This window comes from Manis javanica, chromosome 3 (assembly GCF_040802235.1).
Source record: "Manis javanica isolate MJ-LG chromosome 3, MJ_LKY, whole genome shotgun sequence".
NCBI classification, from domain to species: Eukaryota; Metazoa; Chordata; class Mammalia; order Pholidota; family Manidae; genus Manis; species Manis javanica.
This window is the reverse complement of record NC_133158.1, coordinates 396153-409845: the sequence shown is the minus strand read 5'-3', so window position 1 is coordinate 409845 and position 13693 is coordinate 396153. Positions and strand designations below refer to the sequence as shown.

The 13693-nt window shown below is 43.7% G+C and overlaps 1 protein-coding gene across 2 annotated transcripts in view; it reads left to right on the top strand.

Moving 5' to 3' along the window:
• Positions 1–77: 77 nt before the first annotated feature.
• Positions 78–13693, top strand: part of SMARCC1 (SWI/SNF related BAF chromatin remodeling complex subunit C1) — a 170607-nt gene continuing 156991 nt past the window's right edge. The window contains exon 1 of one of the 2 annotated variants that reach the window (XM_073230539.1): positions 78–223. The gene's annotated coding sequence lies outside the window, so the exon portion shown is untranslated. Of the gene's footprint in view, positions 256–13693 lie in introns of both variants that reach the window. The other variant, XM_073230538.1, reaches the window with a different exon arrangement.

Here is a 13693-nt window from a genome sequence, read left to right as displayed (position 1 = left end):
GGGGAAATACGGCAGGGGCGGGACTTCCTACTGGCCGCGGAGGGGCGGGACCTCCGGCGAGTCTTGGGCGGGGCCGGGGGGCTCGGCGCCGTCCCTCCCGTAGCCCCTCAGCGCCCGCAGGGTGAGGGCCGGAGGCTGGCCGCGCGCCTCGGGGATCCCGTGGGAAGAGGCCGCGGCGGGGCCGGGCCGGGCCGGGCCGGGCGGGCCCCGGCTCCGCGGGGAGGTGAGCGCGTCTGCCTCCCGAGGGGCCCGAAGGTGAGCGCGCGGGGCCGCGGCGGCACCTGCCGGACCGAGCGCGTGCTGGGCCTGGGGGCCCGCCGCCCCTTCCAGCCTCGGGCGTGGGAAGGGCTGGTCCGGGTCCCGGGCCGCGCCCTCTGCCCAGAGGGGCGCTGAGCCGCGGGGCTCGGAGGACCGAGATCGCCTGAGGAGGTGGCTGTGTCCCGTCATCTCCGTCCAGACGATTAAGCCCGACGGTGTTCGCTCTTTTCTTTCTGCACTGGACCGAGGGCGCGGGTCAGGCCGTCTTCAGGGGGATTTCAGCTGCTCGGAGCAGGGCGGCGCCGCGGTGTTTGCGCGGGGGGTGCGGCAGCCGCCCGGCGCGGAGGGGGACAGAGCCCTGCCCTCTGGGGCTTCGCGCCCGGTGGGCTCGACGGAAACCCCGCGCGAAGCAGAGGGAAAGCGGAAACGCTGGAGGGAGGTGCGGAGTGTGGCGGGGGCGGGAGCCCTGTGAGCCGGGGCATCGGGGCCGTGGGACGCGCGTCCCAAGAATATGCGGCAGCCCGGAGAAAAAGTGGCGCTGGGAATGCTGCGCCGAGGCAGTTTGGCTTTATTTCTAGGCGGTTGATTTTTGTAAGACATCATTTTTACAGTTCTAAGGAGGAGCGTAAAATAAGTATTTTAGGAAGGTTATTCTGGAATAACCTGGAGTACGAGGGTAAAACTGGTTGGAAAAACAGAGGACGGGACACCAGTTAGACGAGGGATTGAGCGTGCTCAGCTCTGGAAAAGGCAGGAAGGGAAGGGGTGCGAGGGTGGCTGCGGGGCGCCGGGCCGGGCCCCTGGGCACAGGTGTGCGGAGAGGCGGTGGAGGTCTGTGCCGGGCCGACGGCGTCCGCAGTGTTCGGTGAAGGACGCAGGAGATGGGGAAGCGGATGGATTCCGCTTCATGTAATTATGTTCGAGGTGCTGTCGTGAAGGGTAAAGCGATGGTGTTAAGTGTGGTCCTTGCTCCAAAGGAAGTGATCTGGTGCGATGAGAAAAGCCTGCAGGTAGATTCCTTGTTCTGATTTAACCCGAGAGGAAGCACCGCCAGACACGAGCAGTGGAGTGAACTGAACACATTTTCCTTGCTGCTCGTTTTCTACTTTGATTTTACTTTCCGAACATCTTTTTTTCCTGAGCCTTGACTATTCTTAATGAATGGTTGTATCTGGTGAGGCTGATGAATAGACCATTTTCATATTCGTGTGAGTGCCAGTTAGTATCAATCCGTTTTCTCCATACATTTCACCTTTTGAGTCCTGCTCATTTCCTTCTCTGCCTTATTTACCTGTGTCCAATCCCTAGACTTCGTTCTTCTATAACATCACTGTCTAGTCTTTTCCACTTCTTTAGACAGTGTCCTACTCATTCTTCAATGCCCTTCTTTGAACTTCTACAGCAATTTATTTTTCCCTGTGCCAGCGCTTGAAGGATTTCTTCAGTCTGTCCCCCCCAGCTAGATACAACTTCTTGGAACTCTGTGTCCCCAATGCCATGTAAATGCTCCAAGGGCTGCTTGGATGACGGCTTCCCTTCATCAGATTCTTGTTCTCTGGACTCATGCCACTTAGGTTGTTTTTCTTCAGTTTGTTTGGGTTGAAGTGTTGATGGAACTAACTGTTCTTTAATGTTGAAGTAGAATTTACAACCAAGGCCAATAAGTCACAGAAAATAGGGTGTAAGAAAAACATAATTTTCTGTTAGAGGATCTACAGCCATGAAAAGTGGGATCCGGCACCTCTCATACCTCTCCAAGCTGCTGTCTCAATGTTGCAAGCCCAAAATATTTCTTGTATTCCCTTAGACCTGCCCACACTTCCTGTAATTAGTCTTATTGGTAAACTCTCTTTAGTTTCCTAGTTTGAGGGTGGCTTTTCTTTTTTCCTATGTTTATTGTCCTAAACAGGAAATTTTGAGGCTTAAATCAAAGTAGACTTTCAAAAAAGGCTAAATACTCCCTTTCTGTGCTTTCCTGAAGTCAAAGTGGACCACTTGGCAAAAGATACTATGGAGTAAGAGGATTCTTGAATCAGAACAAAGTTGAACCAGATGACTTTTAAGGCCATTTCAATTCCAAAATTTCATTACACAGAATTCCATTTAGAGTGAAATGGTGCTTTCTTTAGATATCTATAAATATGGAAAATTCTTTAAACTTTGGTTTTAAGGGGGTGGAATTAATTTCCATAATATGCAAAGAGTCTACACGTTGATTTTTTTTAAGATCCATAATCCAATAGAAAATCAATACTGGGCATGAACAGGCAGCTAGCAAAAAATTGTTATATATGACCACTTTACATAAACAAGTTAAACTTTGCCTTTTTTTTTTTACCATGTCTTGATTGTTGCAAATACACATACCATTAAATTCAACATTTTAACCATTTTAAAGTGTATAATTCAGTGGCATTTGATACATGTACATGTCAGTTCAGCCATTACTGCTATCTAGTTCCAGAACATTTCCATCTCCTGGAAAGGAGACCCCGTATGTACCCGTTAAGCAGCCACTCTCCATCCTCTTCCTCTCACCTCCCCAGCAGCAGCCCCCAGCAACCACAGATCAGCTTTCCATTGCTATGGATTTTCCTACTCCAGATATTTCATATAAGTGAAATAATACAATTTACATACAGTTACATCTGGCTTTTTTTTACTTAGCATAATGTTTTTAAGATTTATCCATTTGCAGTATATATCAGTATTTCATTTCTTTTTATGGCTCAATAATATTCTGTTTTATGGGTATACCACATTCTGTATATCTATTCATATGCTGATAGGCATTTGCATTGTTTCCACTTTTTGGCTTTTGGGAATATGCTGATGTGAACATTGGTGTGCAAGTTTTGTTTGAACACCTGTTTTCAGTTCTTTTGGGTACATACCTAGGAGTAGAATTGCAATTTTGATTATTTTTAAAAGACAATTAAAACGGAGAAATACATATAGCATTCTTCTCTCAAGTATTCGTAAGGTCTGGATCTTTACTCTTTCCATCTGGTCTCTGCTCAGAGACAGCTTCCTAGACCATCTTGTACATTTGTGTATCCTTATTTATTGCCTGTTTCCCCCGAAGAATGAGGATCTGGAGAGGACGGACTTTATTCTGTCACCACTGTCTCCTGTGAACGTTGCACAATGTCTGGCACTGTTCAGAAGGAGGTACTGAGCAAATGGATGAGTGAGCACTTTGCTATGGGAGACTGGCTCCCATTCAGGGAAACAAGCACCTGTACTCTGCTGGGGAGACTGTAAATTGGTACTGCTCATTTAGAGGGAGGCTGGCAGTACCAGATTTAAGATGTGCTAGGAGTTTAACCATACCCCTGTATGTGTGAAAATTCATTGCTGCACTATTTGTAATGTTTAAAAAAAACCCAAAGCCCTACATATCCCTTTTTAGGGGACTAGTTAAATTAAATAAAATACACCTATCCCAATCTGCTCTAACTGCTCTTACAAAACAGACTGGAGGCCTGAACAACAAATGTTGATGTCCACACAGTTCTGGAGGCTGGAAGTCTCAGATCAGGGTGCCCTCAGGGTTGTCCTGGTGAGGCCTCTCCCTGGCTTGCAGACACTGGCCTTCCTGCTGTGTCCCCAAAGCCTTCTCTGGGGTCTCTTCCTCTTATAAGGACACCAGTCCTATCAGATTAGGGCCCCACTCTTACGACCTCATTTGACCTTAATGGCCTCCCTATCTTAGGAAGGGTTAGGGGCTCAACATATGAATTTGGAGGGGACACAGTTCAGTCCCTAACAGCATCCATTGAATCAAGTAATATGCAGCAGCTTTAAGAAGTGAATTGTCAAGTATGTAGATATGGGAAAATATCCAGGAAATGTTGAGTAAAGAAAGGAAGTTCTATATCCAGTATGCTTATTCCAACTGCATTTTTAAAAAGATGTGTATTTACACATATGCTTATAAACATAGAACACTTCTGAAAGAATATATCAGAACTGTTAACTGTGCAGAGAGGTCAGAGTCTCTTAGTTTAGACTTTGTATTCTACATTCTTGGGTTTTGGTTGGCCAAAAGTATATATTCCTTTTATGATAATAAAAAATGAAGCATGTGGAATATCTAGGGCTTCTGACAAATTTGATTATAATAGTAGCTATTAACACACCTTTGCTAGCTAGCCATGCATTTTCAAGTACATTAAACCCAGATGTATGTTTCTTTTTTTTTCCTTATTTTTTTATCAAGGTATGATTGATATACACTCTTATGATGTATATTTCTTTTAAAAGTTTCTCTAGAAATCATAACATTTCTAAATTTAAATTGAATGTGTGAAAGAAATATAAATACTAAACAAATGGAAATATAATTCATAGCTTTCCAATCGATCAAGGGGAATAAAGAAAACAATAGTATGTAAAGGACACAGGTGACGTATATCAAAGGAGGCAGTCCACCATGGATCCTGAGCACCCCAGTGATTCTTGTTGGTTATACCGGGAATGCAAGACCCCTGATACCCTACCTGGGCTTTTTCTCAGGGGTGTGCTCAGGACAGAGGGCAGATGTGGTTTCCACTTGCTATGAAAACTCAATCTTCCCAGCTCATTGTGCCTCTCTGGTAGGGAGAGGAAGCTGCACTGTGCCTGCAGACAGCCATGGTCAGCACTTCATATCACACCCAGGAGACACGGTGGCCAATCAGCATGAATCTCTGGCTACTGTTTTTGCTGTGATAAAAGTCCTTTGGTCTGAACTGTGAGCATCTGAGAAATAGTAAAAGCATGGCTGCCAGGTTAGCTTGTAAGTAGGGTAAAGGTCTGATAGTATAGCGCAGACCCTTAGTACCTGCCAGCTCTAACACGTACGGACTCAAACCTGGTCTTGCTTCATCTGTGGATCCCTACCCACTGCTCACTGTCCACTACAGAGTTTTTCATCAAATCATACCTTTTATTTGTAAACATACTAGGGTGCATCTCTATAGATCTTTTTATTCAGCACACTACAAAACTGATACTGGACCTTAAAAAGCCAGCAAATTCTTTTTTCACTTTTTTTTTATTAAGGTGTTATTGATATACACTCTATGAAGGTTTCACATGAAAAAGCAATGTGGTTACTACTTCACCCATATTATCGTGTCCCCCCCATACCCCATTGAAGTTTCTGCCCATCAGTATAGTAAGAAGCCAGCAAATTCTTAATATTATTTGCATAATTCTTAATTATAGATGAATTCTTGTGGGTAAATTTGAATCTCATCCCTAAAGACAGGAGCACTTTAAGTTTGGTATCATTTAATCAAAACATAAATGTTTGTTTATATTTGGACTCTTTTCAAAGCCTTCTGTTAATTTTTTTAGCCTCAAACTGCTGAAATAGAAGAATTTGGGTTATGGAGTATCATGGTTTTTGGTGTGCATTAAATACTATTATAAAATCAGTTATTTCTGACAGAAGAGCTCATTAATATCATTGTCCAACATATACAAGTCAGTTATCCTCAATCTTAGGAAATATTGGTAAAACTGGAAAGACCATGTATAGCTCCCAGGTCACTTTGTAGCCAATACTGTTAACCACGGACTGCCAAAATACTGTTAGGTGGGACTTTTAAAAAATGTGAGTGAAGATGACTTAGGGTCAAGATAGCATTGTACGCTCTTTGAGGCCTCTCTTCTTGTTCACAATACATGGTAGAATTAATAAAAAAAAAGATGAGAAATTACACATCCATATTAAAAAAGAAGACAAACACTATGTTGACCAGAAACAGAGCTGTAATCTTGCTGGGCTATGAATCCAGAAAGAGACAGGCAGTCTGGAATTTGTAATTTTAAAAGTAATGTGATTGATGGGGTGGGGAAAAATGCCCCATGTAATGTGGGTAACTGTGGCCAAGAAGCTGCTTGCAATTAGGAATTTAGGTGGGCCCCCCTAAACTTAGATTGAAAAAAAAATACAACCAACTTAATTGAACAGATACATTCTAATACATGTATTCCTCTTATGATAATAAAAAATGAAGCATGTGGAACATGTAGGGCTCCTGACACATTGAATCTGGACCTCAATCTAGCGACCCTCTTATCTGGTGCCGAGACCTCTTTTGTCTCCCAAATTTCATGATAGAAACAGAGTCTCAGGTTATTAATGTTAAGACTTGTTTAGAGGATAGAATAGAAGTCTGCTCACAAAACCACCAGGGAGGGAGAGAGATACATGTTGGGGAAAATTCCCATTAACAAGAAGCTTATAAGTTAAGCTTCCACAATGTACAAGAAAACCTAGCCAGAAGATAGACAGCCGACAAAATTAGCGTCAGTAGATGAATTTGCTGCAAGTGAGATGAAAATAATGGAGTGACCTGATAATAACTTAAAAATAAGTATATCTAGAATATTCAAAGATATAAAGGAAAGAATTTTTATAAAAGAATAAAATTATGAAAAAATGGTCAGAAATGAAAACAGGTAAAAAAAAATATTGACACGACCAATTAGAAATCCTAGAAAATCAAAATGCAGTTATTGATGAAACACTCCATAGATGTCAGGAACTTATAGACAGATCTTAGTGTTAAGAGGGTCAGTGAATTGCAAAGTTATCTTGTATTCTGAGTGAATGGCTCATTACTAAGAGAAAAATAGAAAAAAAGAAACAAGTGAAAAACAGAATATGTCATACATGTAAGTGTATATCGTGAATCACAAAGATCAGAGGGACTGCTGAGAAGTAATACTGCATTTACCAGGATACTTGAACACACTCCAGAATGGGGGAGAGGTGTGTATCCTTAGGACAAACATGCACACCGAGTGCTGTATAAGTAAAAACAATCACATAGACACAGTGTGATGAACCACAGAACACTAAGGATAAAGAAATCTTACAAGCTACCAGAGAAAAAGGGCACAAAGCCCACAATGGAAAGCAATTTAACAACATTCTCCTCAGTTTTTTAGCAAGAATAGACAGCAGAACACAGTGGAGGAAACTGCAATTTGCTAAGAAAGCTGTCAACTCAGATTTCTATTTCCAGCTAAACTTCCTTTCTAAAATGAGGAAAAGAGAAAGAGATTTTTGGTTATATAATGAATAAGAGGTGGTCCCCAGCCAGTGGCTGTTACCGAAAGAACTAACTAAAGAATGTACTTTGTAAAGAAGAAACCCAATTGGAATGGATGGGAATATAAAGAATGACCTGCAGTAATAATAGAAAGAATATTGGTAAATTTACTTTATTACTAGCTATTAAAATAGTGTTTTTGTGTGTAGAAATAAAAGATGGAACTGAAATTTTAGGCAATAAAAGAATATAAGGGTATGTGGGACTTGGAATGTTTTGGGCAACAAGGAGCAGAAATCCTAACAGAAAACTGGCTTAAAGTGTACAGAATTGTATTGTCCCACAGAACAGGATGTAGGGCAGGCCTCATAGTTGATTGATTTGGGGGTTCAATAGTGTCATCAAGTATGAGGTTCTTAACATTTTTCTGTTTTCCATCTCCAGAGCAGGCCTTATCCTCAGTTTTCTAGCGAGGTAGCTTCAGTGGTTCTTGTAAAGTCTCAAAAGACTCCTTGCCATGTTTCACTGACCACAACTGGACACCGTTTTTACTTCATCCTTCTCAGTGGGAAAAGAATCACCCCTTGGGGCAATCATGCCCACCCCTGCGTAGGAGGAGGAATAAGGTCATTTTCAGGAGGAAGATTAAGACAATAAACATCTTAAGATTTTTGTTAGAAGATTGTTAGAAGATGTAAAAGAAATGTAACTGCTAAACAAATGGAAATATAATTCATAGCTTACAAGCCAGTCAAGGGAAAACAAAACAATATTCATTGAACAGAAGGCAGGAGAGGAGAAAAGAGAAGCAAAAAACCCCAAAACACCACTGTAAACAGAAAAAAACATGATACCTCAAACATATCAATGATCACAACGGATGTGACAAGTTTAAACTTGCCTGCTGGTTGTCCTCACAGCCAGGAAGTCAGTGAGCAGCCAGCCAGCGGGAGGCCTGGAGCAGAGGCTGTAGGGCTGGACCTGCGGCTGGCCTTGCAAAAAGCTATGCATCTTCCCCCGGGAGGACTTCTGTCGGACTATCCAACTAGCATGCGTCTCTCAGAGCTCACACGTGATCTTTCATCTAAGGCTCACCCCCCTGACTTTTGGGAGCAATTATATTAGAATTCTGGCTACTCAAAATGGTTGTCAAGGATGTGTTTAACTGCCTGGTAGATGTAGGAATTAGACTTGGAGGGCAGTTTTTTTTTTGTGATTTGCACCTCTTGGTGGGCATTGATTAGATGTTCTGTGAATACAGTCATTCAGTTGGGGTGGGACTGAGAAGTGTGCTCATCCATGTCATAATTCCTTCAGTTTTTCATTTATTCAACAGATAAATTTTTGTGCCAGGCAGGATACTAGGTGCTGGAGTATACAACAGTGAGGAAGACAGAAAAGACCCTGTCCTGAAGGAACCTGTATTCCTTGAAAGACAAGAGAATGGCAAACACACACAATACATATACATATATGTGCATACTATGTTTGTAAGTATGTGTATATGTAAATAGCAAGTTGTGGGATGTGTTGTAAAAGGAACATAAGGGACAGAGAGTACCAGCTACAGGCAGGGAAGGGGCAGGACACGACCTCCTTCACCCGGAGCGGTCAGGGAGAGAGGGTCAGGAGGAACTTCTAGCTGGGTACCAACACCAGCCACAGACCGTGCAAGCAGGGAGGGCACCATAGCTCGCCTAAAGCCTGGAGGGATGTGGTGGCAGGGCTGGGTCGTCGAAGCAACACAAGGATGTCGGGCCGCCGGTTCGGGTTCTTAGCGATTCCCTGGCTTTCCCTGTGGGGCTTCAGGAAGGCTGCTACAGCTCCAGCCGGCTAAGCCCATTCAGGTACATGGGATCCCCCTGCTGCTCGTTTTCATATGGGAGAATCATTTTCCCCAGGAAAATCCCAGCATACTTGCCCACTTCTCACTGACCAGAACTTGGGTACGTGGCCATCCCCTTGCTCAGTCCCAAAGGATTACCATGACAATCTTAAAACTGAAGGTTTCTCTCCCGGGACTGGGGACCAGGAAGCACTTTTGGAGCTGTCTGCTCAACAGAACCGGTGCTCTGTTAGCAGGAGCAGAGAATGGCTGTTGGGAGGTGGACGGCTGTGTCTGACAGGGAACCCTCACTAAACTGGTGTCGCTTGGATGGAGACCCGAAGCAGGAGGAATCAGCATCCGATGGATGGGGTGGGGAGAAACTTTTCAGGCAGGGAGAGAAAAGTGTGCAAAAACACAAAGGCACAGAAGCTTCGGGTGTTAAAGAAATGAATCTCTTCCTCTCACACACAGTTAATCAAGTATTAAAGGTATAATGATAGAAGCTTCCATAAAGTTTTATTTTTATTGAAAAAGTAACATATGTAATGTTCAAAATATCTGATTAGCATAAAGGTGTAAGGTGCAAGTTGTTTTTTTCCTGCCAGAGACCTACCCTCCCAACCCAGTTTTCTAATCCTCACTCCACTTACCACAATCAACTATTTCCAAGGCTTTTTGAGATTCATGGATCCCTAATGGGGCCATGAATAAGCTGCTGGAGTCCATGAAACCTGTGAAATTGTATGTGAAATAGTATATACACACACAGGCATTCTGGGCAGAAGAAGATTCATAGTTTCCATCAGAATACCAATCATGTTTCGTTTCCATGAAACTACCAGAACTGCCCTTCTCAAGTCCCCAGTGACCTACCTCTGTGTTGTAAATCCAGTGATCATTTCTCAGTTCTCAATTTGACTGTTCATGATATTGTAATTCATACAACTTTCTCTTTCTTGAAATTTTCATATCTTTGCTTCCAACACACCTTGGTAATCTGATTTTCCTTTTTTTTTCCTGGCCACTCTTCCTATGTCATTTTTTAAAGCATCTCTTCATCTCCATGACCATGAAATGTTGGAGAGTCCCAGGGACTTAATTTTTCTATCTACATTGACTCATTATAGTCTCATGCCTTTAAATACCTTCTCATCAAGTAATAAGTATCCTTTGATATCCAGCAAGTATCCTTCGATCCCCAAATCTCTTCATTTCCTAGTATGAATGGTGAAATTTCAGATAGTGAGGGGTACTGTGTTATCTAATATCATTTTGGTTTCCGAGTTTCAAAAAGTAAGATTTCAAATAAAGAATAGTTGGATTTATGTTTGGGTATCAAGAGCTGGGATGGTGAGGTGTGCAGCTACTCCCACGTTTTTCTCACCAGCCTGGACCTATCTCCAAGCCTAAGTGCGTCTACTCATCTAGCCAGCCAACACTTGGGTGCTTAACAGGCATCTCAAGCTTCCAAGGCCTCTACCGAGCTCCCAGTAGTTTCTCCTCACCAGCAACTTCTCCAATCTTCCCTCTTCTGAGTTCTCAAGCGAGAAACTTTGGTGTCTTCCGTTGCTTGTTCTTTCATATCCCGCAGCCAGTTTGTCAGGTACTCAGTCAGCAACGCCTACAGTTTTCTGAATTTGACCATTTCTCAACCAGTCTTCCCAACCGACTGCTATGTCAGCCCAGCCCTGTCCTAAAGGCACTCCTGCTGTGGCCCCCGAGCCAGCTATCCCTGGAGCAGGGGAGCCATCCTCCAGCTCACAGGTGGCTGACCTCCGCACACAGGGAACAGCCTAGTCCTCACAACTGCCAGGCCTCCGTGAACTGGGCCCCACGCCCCCTGCCCCCGCCGTCTGTCACCCTTGCTGTGCCAGCGCAGTGGCTCCCCACTTTGCACCTTGAATGTGTCATGTGCTCTTCTCTCATTGGCTTTGCGCTTTGAACAGTGTGGAGTGGTTTCCAGGGAATTGGCTCACTTCCCCACCTTCTCCAAGATTTTCTTCAAAAGTCTTATGCAAAATTTGTACCTCCAACAGCTCTTACCCTTGTGTTCGCCTTATGTACTCCCCCTTAAACTTATCACTATCGAGCATACTGGCTTGCTCCGTAAGGGTAGGGATTTTGATGTCTTGTTTGCTACTTTATTCCTGTCACCTAGAACAGTGCCTAGGACATAGTAAGCCCTCAAAAATGTTTAGATACTTCTCTGTTAATTTACAGGAGAGAAAAGTCCAACATATTAGGCAGTTAACCCATAAAGCAGTTAAAAATATAGTTGAGAATGGTAATCAGTGTGTTATTTCCTCAGTCCCTCTTACGTTGAGCAGGGCACTCTTCAAAAGCCATGTAGAATGGCAACCTCCAGATCCTTGCCGGAGTCACCTGCACCTCTGGGAGGCGTGAACTTCCTAGGAACCCAGTAGGCTATGGCATGCATGTTGCCGCTGAGCTGCCAAAGACCTAGTTGTTGGCAGGGAAGATGCAGGGTGATCGTTTCCACATGGATTATAGTTCCTAACCTTTTTTTGTGGAAGATAGTGTCATGGTGTAGGGGGAGCGTTGTGTATTTTCCTTGGTTCTTATCCCCACCACAACAAAGAATTGAAGGGCAGAGACACAGAAGTGAAGCACAGTAAAACTTTTATTTAAAGTTACTTAGAGAAAAAGTGCAGGCGACCTAAGAGAGAGAGAAACCTGAAAGGTTTAAGCTTTATTTGAAGAGAGTAAGTGCACACCTGGGGGAAGGGGACTGTGAGCGACCTCATAGAAGAGGCTCACTGAAAGGCTGAGATAAAGTTTTAAGGCTACACACTTAGAAAGTGTGGGCGACCTCAGAAAGGAGTGCCATGAAAGGTTTAGGGTCTGGGGTTTTATAGGCGGTTGAGGATTTTCAGGAAAGCAACAAAGGGCCAGGTGTGGACCGGCCAAATTGTCCCAGAATGTTCATCTTTGATAAGACATTAAGTTTCTTTCTTTTTTTTTTAACTTAACACAAGAAATATACTACTTTGATTCCTTTCCAGGATATTAGCTTCCATCTGGAAGCACATCAATCAAGACTGTCTGCCTGGCCTCCAAGGTGGGCTGAGCCACTGTCTGTTTGATTAAAATACAGTCTTAGCTTTAAGATAGAATTCTTCCTGAATAAGCTGGGCCTTTGAGCAGGTGCTAAAGTAAATCTTACAATGGTATGTGCTAATTGACAGTGAAAACATAGGCTATGCTGAGGTACTTTTCTTTATCTGGGGAGTATTCAAACTTCTAGGCCAAGCTGCTCCTGGTCTTGGAGCTTTTTATTTTTAACTGGTTACCTCTTTGAGTCCCTTCTAGTGGGCGTACTAGCCTTACTCTCTTTCCACCCCGCTCCTGTCTATTTTCCTGCCTAACAGTGGCCTGTCACCTCGGAGGACATGGAGTCCCCTACAGGGCTCACTATGATGTGTCGGTGTGGCTTGTTTCTTCCCTTCTTGGGGTCCTTGGATCCAAGGATTGTTGGAAATAAAGTTTGACAATTTTCAGCCATGTTTCTTCAAATACTACTGCTACATTCTCTTTCTTCTCTCCTGGGGATTCTGATAAATACATGTTAGAACCTGTCTAACCTGTCTTACCCTGTATTCTTCACCTTTTCTCTTAAATTTCTCTACACTTCTTCCTGGATGTTTTTTCCAATGTTCCAGTTTACCCCCAGCTGTGTCTAAATTGCTATTAAACCATCCAAGTTGTCAATTTCAGTTACTCTGTTTTTCAATTTTAGGATTTGTGCTTGCTTTCAAATGTGTTACACTTTTTTGTGTAATAGCTTTTAGTTCTTTCCTGAAATTTTAAATCTTGTCTTTTATCTCTTTAAACTAGTTAGATGCTTAATTTTAGTCTGTGTTTGATCATCACGTTGTCTACAGCCTCTGGTGTCTGTTCAGAGACCCCTCAGGTTCTGACACCCCACATAAGGCTGCCCCCCGCATGCAGAGGCTTTCCTCACCTACTTCAGGCTGTGCTCGAACATGCCAGGCAGCCGTCCTCGAAAACCCTTCTCACTCCACCTGCGCTTCATGCTCCATGCCAGCCTGTCCCCTGCAGCCTGAGTTCCCTCCTCACCACACTTGGGACCTGACGCTCTGTGGCTGGGTCATCCCCACATGGATGTCCTCTGAACTGTTTTCAGACTGACACCCCATAAGGGACAGCCCCTCAACCACCATGTGGATGCCCTTCTCACCAGGCTCAGTGTGTGGCGTCCCCCTCTGGGCTACCACAGTCCCCTTACCTGTGCAGACGGATGCCTCACCTGACAGTGTTTGGAGCAAATTGTTCGGGGTAGGAAGGGAAGGGGAAGAAGAGAAGTATTTAGTTAAAAGAAAAAAAATAATCTGAAGTGTGTGTCTTTAAAGTGAAGTATTTTGGTTCTAGTAAATTTAATGCAATTACACATTTTCAGCTGAAGCTGCCATTCAATTTTCTGTTTTTCATTTGTCCCTGTAGTCAATTCCATGCTTCTATTGCGTGTTATTTCTCACTCTGCTGCTGTGAATGACCGGCAATGTCTCTGTTCTTCCAG